Source organism: Copadichromis virginalis, linkage group LG22, assembly GCF_057382275.1.
Source record: "Copadichromis virginalis isolate Kocher_CV1m ecotype Utaka linkage group LG22, C_Virginalis_male_GT1.1, whole genome shotgun sequence".
NCBI lineage: Eukaryota > Metazoa > Chordata > Actinopteri > Cichliformes > Cichlidae > Copadichromis > Copadichromis virginalis.
The window spans coordinates 37435125-37445159 of record NC_140638.1 but is presented as its reverse complement, the minus strand read 5'-3'; positions in this window follow the sequence as shown (position 1 = coordinate 37445159).

Below are 10035 nucleotides of genomic sequence, written 5' to 3'. Positions count from 1 at the left end.
TGTCAGCTGTGCTCCCATGTGTGGCCACTTCCCCTGATCATCCCTCATGTGTATTTAGTCTCTGTGTTTCATACAGTCTGTGTCGCGTCGTCTGTGTACTTCCCCCCGGTCAAGTTAAGTGTTTTTCAGGATTCTGTGCAGTTCATGTTTGCCATTTGGTTTATGTTGTTTTTCATGCAGCCGCACGATGAGGTTCCGTGCAGGTCATGTTCATGTCTCTTTCGTCACGCCACTTGGTTCACAGTTTCCATGCATCTGCACAGCATTCTGTTCACAGTGATCATAGTTATGCCTTTCAGTCAGGTTAGTGTTTTTCCAGTTTAGGTTTTTGGTTAGTTGCAGTCTCAGTCCCTGTTATGTTTTGTCTACTCCCTTCTGCATCAGCCCAAATAAAGGCTCGCTTTCAGTTTAAGTTTTCCTTAAAGTGTCCTTAAGTGTCCTTCCCAGCGCTCATGAGACTGCTTTGCTGCACTGTGGTATGAGGTGCTAACCTGTTGACAGTGTTAATTTTAAAATGTATTCCACCAAAGATAATAGAAGTAACATATTCTGAATACTTTACAACTACATGAATATCCTATTGCTGTGTGATTTATTACTATTACCGAAGGTTACTCTCCATACCAACACCAACTAGATGTTTAAATCTTAATATAAATGAGTAACAGTAGGTGCACATTAGGTAAGGCTGCACTTTTTGCAGTGATCTCGTAAATAAAACAGGTCCGCGGCTCCGAACCGTAGTAAAGGGACCTCTGGCTAATACGTTGGGGTCTTTTTTTTTTTTTTTTTCCTGGATCACCTGTTGAGAAAGAAAAAAGAAAACAAGCAGAAGAAGACTAGAGCAATAAAATAAACAACACCATGATGATCTATGGGAATATAACAGTAAATACTAAATGTTAAACATTATTGTGCAGCACGTAAGATCGACAGCGCACAGTGTGCTTTAAGGTAGGAGCCAAAAAGGAGCAGAGCAGCGGCGTTAAGGACGTCCTCGCCGTACCTGGGTCCATCAGGTCCTCCAGACGCGTGAGCAGTTTGGTGAGTTTCACCATTTGCTCCAGGAGCTGCGCCTGGATGACGGCAGATTCCAGCAATACCACCGTCTTTCACTCGCCCAGTTTGAGGACCTGCTGTCCCGCGTTGGTCCCAGCATTGCCCGCCTTGACACCAACTACAGACGCTCAATCCCACCTGCAGAGCGCCTGTCCATCTCCCTGAGGTTAGTAAAAGTGTTTAATACGGTAGTCCTTTATTGATACCTGTGCTAACATGGATGTGCTATGCTATCAATGAATGCTGTCGGTGTTTACTGATAGCAAGCTGTGGTACGGAGACGACTGTTTATAATATTTCTAGTGATACTCGGGTCTCATCAAGTCCCGATTTACAGTGGGGCAAAAAAGTATTTAGTCAGCCACCGATTGTGCAAGTTCCCCCACTTAAAATGATGACAGAGGTCAGTAATTTGCACCAGAGGTACACTTCAACTGTGAGAGACAGAATGTGAAAAAAAAAATCCATGAATCCACATGGTAGGATTTGTAAAGAATTTATTGGTAAATCAGGGTGGAAAATAAGTATTTGGTCACCTCAAACAAGGAAAATCTCTGGCTATCACAGACCTGTAACGTCTTCTGTAAGACGCTTTTCTGTCCCCCACTCGTTACCTGTATGAATGGCACCTGTTTGAACTCATCATCTGTATAAAAGACACCTGTCCACAGCCTCAAACAGTCAGACTCCAAACTCCGCCATGGCCAAGACCAAAGAGCTTTCGAAGGACACCAGGAAAAGTATTGTAGACCTGCACCAGACTGGGAAGAGTGAATCTACAATAGGCAAGCAGCTTGGTGTGAAAAAATCAACTGTGGGAGCAATCATCAGAAAATGGAAGACATACAAGACCACTGATAATCTCCCTCGATCTGGGGCTCCACGCAAGATCTCATCCCGTGGGGTCAAAATGATCATGAGAACGGTGAGCAAAGATCCCAGAACCACACGGGGGGACCTGGTGAATGACCTGCAGAGAGCTGGGACCAAAGTAACAAAGGTCACCATCAGTAACACACTACAACGGCAGGGAATCAAATCCCGCAGTGCCAGACGTGTTCCGCTGCTGAAGCCAGTGCATGTCCAGGCCCGTCTGAAGTTTGCCAGAGAGCACATGGATGATACAGCAGAGGATTGGGAGAATGTCATGTGGTCAGATGAAACCAAAGTAGAACTTTTTGGTATAAACTCAACTCGTCGTGTTTGGAGGAAGAAGAATACTGAGTTGCATCCCAAGAACACCATACCTACTGTGAAGCATGGGGGTGGGAACATCATGCTATGGGGCTGTTTTTCTGCCAAGGGGACAGGACCACTGATCCGTGTTAAGGACAGAATGAATGGGGCCATGTATCGTGAGATTTTGAGCCAAAACCTCCTTCCATCAGTGAGAACTTTGAAGATGAAACGAGGCTGGGTCTTCCAACATGACAATGATCCAAAACACACCGCCCGGGCAACAAAGGAGTGGCTCCGTAAGAAGCATTTGAAAGTCCTGGAGTGGCCTAGCCAGTCTCCAGACCTCAACCCCATAGAAAATCTGTGGCGGGAGTTGAAAGTCCGTGTTGCTCGGCGACAGCCCCAAAACATCACTGCTCTCGAGAAGATCTGCATGGAGGAATGGGCCAAAATACCAGCTACTGTGTGTGCAAACCTGGTAAAGACCTATAGTAAACGTTTGACCTCTGTTATTGCCAACAAAGGTTATGTTACAAAGTATTGAGTTGTATTTTTGTTATTGACCAAATACTTATTTTCCACCCTGATTTACAAATAAATTCTTTACAAATCCTACCATGTGGATTCATGGATTTTTTTTTCACATTCTGTCTCTCACAGTTGAAGTGTACCTCTGGTGCAAATTACTGACCTCTGTCATCATTTTAGGTGGGGGAACTTGCACAATCGGTGGCTGACTAAATACTTTTTTGCCCCACTGTAATTCGATTTATGCCGTTATCAGTGTTTGAATGATAGCATGGCTGTGGTGTCATATCAATGTATGCTCTCGCTGTTTGCTGATATCAAACTGTGGTATGAGGACCACTGTGGGTTAATCTTTGTAGTGATACTCACTCCTTTCTTTTTATTTAGACCTGGTTTAATTCTGGGATAGTTGAATATTTGTATATAATCCCAGCAGACTGTTTTAGATTATATCTAATATATATCATGTAATTATCCTTGTAATTACAAAAGGTTTTATGTAAGATTTATGTTTTGTAATTTAAATCTGACATCACAAAAGTATTTTGGAATTTGAATAATGTATTTTGTAACTGCAGCATTTTGTCCAGGTTCCTTGCCACCGAGGACTCCTTCAGGACCATCGCATTCAGTTTTCGAGTTGGCGTGTCCTTGGTGAGCCAGATCACCCCCCAGGTAGCGACGTCCATCTGGGACTGTCTAGTGGACGACTTCATGGCTGTGCCTTCAACTGAAGACTGGCGGTGCATTGCAGAGGGATTCCAGGAGCGCTGGAACTTCCCTCTCTCCCTCACAGTAGAGGTTGTATCTGCGCTCCATGGAGCTCCGTCCTGAAATTGCGGAGAAGTGTGTGAAGGCAACGTGTGTTCTCCACAATTTTCTGTGCTGTTTGGACAAGAGAGGGGCACCTGCTGTGAGGGGTGTGGCACCTGCTGTGAGGGGTGTGGCACCTGCTGTGAGGGGTGTGGCACCTGCTGTGAGGGGTGTGGCACCTGCTGTGAGGGGTGTGGTACCTACTGTGGTGGAGCCGTTGCAAGGCCTGGGTCGTGTAGCAGCAAACAACTCCTCCAGAGAGGCTGTCCTGGTGGGGGAGAAGTTCATGGCCCACTTCTCGGCGGAGGGAGCCGTGTCTTGGCAACCAAAGGAGTAGCCTGTTTGAAGTCTGAGTGACTTCCCCACAACGGCTCTTTTGAGAGCCACCCACAAACCTCTAAAGAGTGTTCCTGTCTTTTTTAATTTTTCTTAATAAATGGAGCTCTACTCCAAAATAAACTAACCTCTCTTTACTCTCTTAAAGACATATTTACATATAATTGTTACACAAAGTTTTGGCTGTCTCACCTTGTTTTGGTACAATCTGCCAGGTGTAACAATTTTTAATCATGTTTTTGCTGGAGAAGTGCAAGGTTTTAGTCAACACCATCAGACACAAAGAAATGTAAAAATATATATTTTAAATTAAGTTGTTTCAGCTATTTTGACTATTACCAGCTTCTCTGTTCTACTGTTTATGCACATATGTTTTCAAAGTAATTATACCACATTTAAAAGTAAGATTGTTTTGGCTTTTTATTATTAGAGTTAGGCAGCACGGTGGTTAGCACTGTTGCCGCACAGCAAGAAGGTCCTGAGTTCAATTCCAACATCAGGCTGGGGTCTTTCTGTGTGGAGTTTGCATGTTCTCCCCGTGTTTGCATGGGTTCCCTCCGGGTACTCCGGCTTCCTCCCACCGTCCAAAGACATGAAGCTTGTGGGGATAGGTTAATTGGATAATCCAAATTGCCACTAGGTGTGAATGTGCGAGTGAATGTGAGTGTGAATGGTTGTCTGTCCCTGTATGTTGGCCCTGCGACAGACTGGCGACCTGTCCAGGGTGTACCCCGCCTTTCGCCCTATGACAGCTGGGATAGGCTCCAGCGCCCCCCGCGACCCTGAAAAGGATAAGCGGAAGCGAATGGATGGATGGATGCATGGATTATTAGAGTTACAGTCATACATATTTTCAGAAGCTTGTATTTAATCTCCATAAGAAACGATCATATTTAGCAGCGTGAAAATTACATATTTATTTAGAAAATTACGTATTTTTATTGGAAGATCATGAGGGAGGAAAATATATGGTTCTTCAAAACAGAAAAATAAACAAAAAATCCATATTATGGAGTTGACAAGTGGTGACACATGAGTAGAAAACAGGATATTATTTCTTTCAAAATGACCATTAAACCTTAACAACCTTTGTAATATCACAAGACACATCATAACAATTCTGTTTTTGCACATGTCAAGTTCTACATCTTAATAGTTCACCAGCAAGTAGCTGCCTACTGCTCCTTGATTCCTAAAGTACTCTGTGGTTGTGTGTTTAGACGCTGCTGGACTTTCTCTCCTTTTGACTCTCTGTGCTTGTTTCCAAAACCTTCTCTTCTGCCTTTTTTTCTCTTCCTTTCAGATCACTGATGTTCTTTATTTTTCCCTCTTTCACTCTATTTCTCCATCTTTCCCTTTATGAGAAACTCAGGCTGGCTGTTAATTTTTTCTCTACTTATTTTTTGATCATCCCTGTTCCTTCTCTTTTGTTCCTCTACTGACAGCTTCCTCTTTGCTATTCTAGCCTGAAATGTACCATTTTGTAATTGCTATAATTTTTCTGAAGCATATGCATTTACACATATTAAGGATGAATATTCACAACACAAATATGTATTAAGCAACAGAAATGCTATCCGGTCTTTAAGTCTGATGTCATTAGCCGTTTCCAGGTCCAAACTCCGCTGCAGATCCCAAAGTCAAAGGAACTCTGCGGCATCACTGAGAGTTACAAACTGTCTAAATTCTTTCATCTTTAATAAAATGATCAGTGTGGCTGTTTTACCAGGTGTAACATCCAGGCATCCATGAAAACAGAATATATGAAATTTAACAGAGTTAGAAGTTAGCTCGCCGGTTTCCACCTTAACACCAGCTCTGCTATCACTTCCAACATAAATGAAGACAAAACTAAACAGCACTGGCGTTTGTAGGGTTACTGATGTTGGACTAGCTGGTGTATAATGATGTGCTACGTGATTGCTAGCAACACAGCTATGTTAGCGTAACATAAACACAGTGAAACTTTTTTCCACTTGATAAAAGTTAACGTGAGGGTTCCCGATGGTTAGGCTGACAGTGATCACTGACTGTTTTTAGGGGCTTGTTCAGATTAAATAGAACAAGATAAAAAAGAATAAAAACATGTTAAAACACAACAGCCTTAATAAACACAGAGTAGTTTGGACCCGAAAGCAGGGTTCATACATCATCACTTAAAAGACCAGCTCTCGGGGCAGAGATAGCTCAGTAGATAGTGTTTGCCCCATGATCGTTGGGCAGGGCTCTAGACTAACTTTTTGCCATGGGCGTACGCGTACCGGCACAAAAGTTAGGCGCACACAAGTTTTATAATAATTTATATAATATAATGTGTTTTTCTGGATACACTGTGCTTTTTCAGCATTCAAAGATTGATGACACCGTGTCAGAGCACTGGCTATGAATTTCAGAAGGATCAGGCCTTAACTTAACAGAAAAGTTAGCAATAGTTCTTTTCCTGTTACAGCTACATCCACTTCTGTCGTGCCCAGGCTGCTCACTAGGGCTGGGTATCATCACTGATTTCTATAATCCATTCGATTCCGGTTTTCAAAGTCCCGATTCGATTCAACTTAGCCTCAGACAGTCAGAAATATTATAATTCTGATCATTTATCAGTACTGACTTCATCAGAATTGTGAACATCACAGCAGATTCCTTTGTGTGAAAGTAACTGAGAATAAAACACAGAAAAACATGAAGGAGATTTTCCTGGTCTGGCTTTTTATAGCAGATAACCTTAAAAATATTCTACAATGTTCTGCATATAAAGTTTAAATTTCTTCAGTATTGAACAACAGAAAAAATAGGCTTTCTTGAAGAAAAAGACAGTAGCCGACAGCACTGTAAACAACGGTAGACTGGTGGGTAATAAGCGAATAAATAATACAGAAAACAGAGATTGGAGACGGGAAACTGTTCTTGAAGTACAGAGAGAGATAGAGAGAGAGCTAGCTGTGCATGGATGTGATTTTAATAGTCGTGGAAGCAAAACAGCAAAATTCAGCTCGGTGAATTTTGGTTGGAGAGAGACAAAACCTGCAGCTCAGAATCAGCGCAAAAAGACGTAAACACATCGCGGACCGGACGCATCAGATTCGCTAAGCTCCGACAGCGTGTCCGTCTACGGGCCGTCGGGTGAGAAAGCCGAGAAAGACAAAGTTAATTCTGATGGGTCGGGTCCGCTCTGTGTTTACGTCTTTGTGTGGAGTCCGTGTACCTGCTCTGATTTGCTGTTTGGTTGTTGTTGAACTGGTTTTGTGAGCTTTAATCTGAGAATCTGGCGTTTCTGGCAAAACACAGTTATATTTAAAAGTCGATTCAGGATTTAATGAATTGATATCGCTTTATTCAAGCTACTCACCTCCCACTTCCACCTGCACTTTCAACTGGACCACGGCCAATCAGAGAGGTCCCGCCCCTTACTATCTCTGATTGGTTTAGTCCACGATAGGGACAAAATGTGTGTCTGTTGTTGACCACAGGGAAGGTTGCAGATTTTTTTTTTTTTTTTTTGCTACCCGAACAGTTGGTCGCACAGGTGCAACCAAATATTTTTTTTTAGTCGCACCACTGAAAAATTTGGTCGCACTCTAGAGCCCTGTTGGGGGTTCAAATCCACCAAACAGCGGCTATCCTGAGATACCCTTGAGCAAGGTACCGTCTCTACACACTGCTCCCCGGGTCATGGATTGGTAGCTGCCCACTGCTTCACTGAGTAAATGGGTTAAATGCAGAGGACTAAGCATTTTCCTACAGGATTAATAAAGTATACATTAACTATGAGATTCAAGATCAGGCAAATTCCATAATATTTGACACATCTGTAAAGCAGAAATATCAGTAAAATGCACAGGAAGTAATATGACTGAAATAGTAATAAAAATAATATAATTAGTGAATAGGACACTTTTGTGACATTTGCCAAAATCATTAGAAAAAGGGTCAACACCGTCAGGCAAAAATCCTGATGGTGCTGACAAAATACCCTACTTTCTCTCATAGCACGTTTTTCTGACAGACGCCATCTTGTTGTTCATCAGTTGCTTATGGCCTCTACTGTGGTGTTGATGCACTATGGTTGTGACACAGAGTTTTATCAGAAAGGTATGCAATAAATGAAATAAAAATTAAAAAAACTCACCAGAGCAGTGACCTCATGGCATGTGTATCAAACAGGAAGTGGTAAAGGGGTCCTCACAGTGTAAGTTACCCACAATAATTCCTGATTTTTTTGTACTTTTTAAAAAATCTGATGGTGTTGACAGAAACTTTGGACATGTTTTGTCCCTTATCTCAAGAATCACTGATATATTCTCAAAATCTTTCATAAACTGCCTGCTTTTCAGGAATGAGGTGGTAATTCGATTTTGGAGCAGTTCTTGAGCCATAACCAATGATGAGCAGCTTTCCTCACTGTCACTGGTACGGTGCTGCACTGATGCCTTCCTGAGAGCCAATGCAAGCACAAAGAGTTAAGTCAGCAGTTTTTTGATGAGCTTTCAATATTTCCTTTAACTAACGGGGAGTGAGGTCCTTTTATCTCAGGCATGTCAGGAATACTGAAACCTGGGCTGACTGACCTGACCACAGCCTCTATGACTTCAGCATCACTGTGTCCTTTACACAAGAGGCTGACTGGCCCACAGATCTTGACACCTCTCCTTACTGTCACTTCTTGAAGCCTGTTTGCTGCTGTAGGAAACACGTTTTATGGAGCTGTCAGCTGACTCGGCGATGTTCTGTTCACTCTTTGACACACCCTGCTAATTGCTTATATTAACATCTCTTGGCTGGTCTGAGAATGGGTTGGCGTTCCCCGGACAAGCTGGAGGAGGCTTCTCTGCTTGGGCTGCTGCTGTGTTACTGCTGCATTTCTGCTCATCAGACTCACCTAATGAGATGGCTGGAACTGTTTCTTTTTGGCGAGGTGTCTGATGTCAGCTGGCAGTGATGATGATGATGCCACTCGAAGCTGCTTTTTCAAGTTTGATTCAGTTAGTCTTGAGTGGAAGCGCCTCTTTGCAAGAGTCAGTTTTGAAAAGACCTGTTCAAAGTGGTACGTTGTCCCAAACAGAGATGCAAATTTCAGGGCATGTCTCGCCAGGATGGGAAAAGCCTCAGCATGAACGTACAGTTTGTGAAAGTCCAGCAGAGAGAGGCTGTTATACTTAGCTTTGAGCTCGTAGTTGTTTTGCAGCCCAATTATTTCCACTTGGAAAGTGTCTGGCACAGATGGTTGCACATTAAACGGCGTAGCAAACATCTCCAGTTCCTTTTGGATATTCTTCACATCTTGAAACCTGTCATCAAATGCCTGAATGAGTTTTGCACAACGACTGTTGTTGTGATTTGGCGCTACACAAATAAAATTGAATTGAATTTAGAATTGTCCCTATTGCCAGTCTTGGCAGCCGGGGGTCAGTCCGCCAGGGCCTCCGCTCCTGGCCGCCACCCGGCACACAATGCACCCAGCTCGCACTGGAACGTTTCGCAGCCGAGTGTGAAGCAGCGGGAATGAGGATCAGCACCTCCAAATCTGAGGCCATGGTTCTCAGCCGGAAAAGGGTGGAGTGCCCACTCCGGGTCGGGGATGAGTTCCTGCCCCAAGTGGAGGAGTTCAAGTATCTCGGGGTCTTGTTCGCGAGTGATGGGAGAAGGGAGCCGGAGATCGACAGACGGATTGGGGCTGCAGCTGCAGTAATGCGGACGCTGCACCGGTCCGTCGTGGTGAAGAGGGAGCTGAGTGTAAAAGCGAAGCTCTCCATTTACCGGTCGATCTACGTCCCTACCCTCACCTATGGCCACGAGCTGTGGGTAGTGACCGAAAGAACGAGATCGCGGATAGAAGCGGCAGAAATGAGCTTCCACCGAAGGGTGGCTGGCCTCTCCCTTAGAGATTGGAGCCTCCTGGGCGCCTCCTGGGTGAGGTGTTCCAGGCATGTCCCACCGGGAGGAGGCCCCGGGGCAGACCCAGGACACGCTGGAGAGATTATATCTCTCGGCTGGCCTGGGAACGCCTTGGTATTCCCCCGGATAAGCTGGAGGAGGTGGCTGGGGAGAGGGAGGTCTGGGCCTCTTTGCTTAGGCTGCTGCCCCCGCGACCCGGCCTCGGATAAAGCGGATGAAGATGGATGG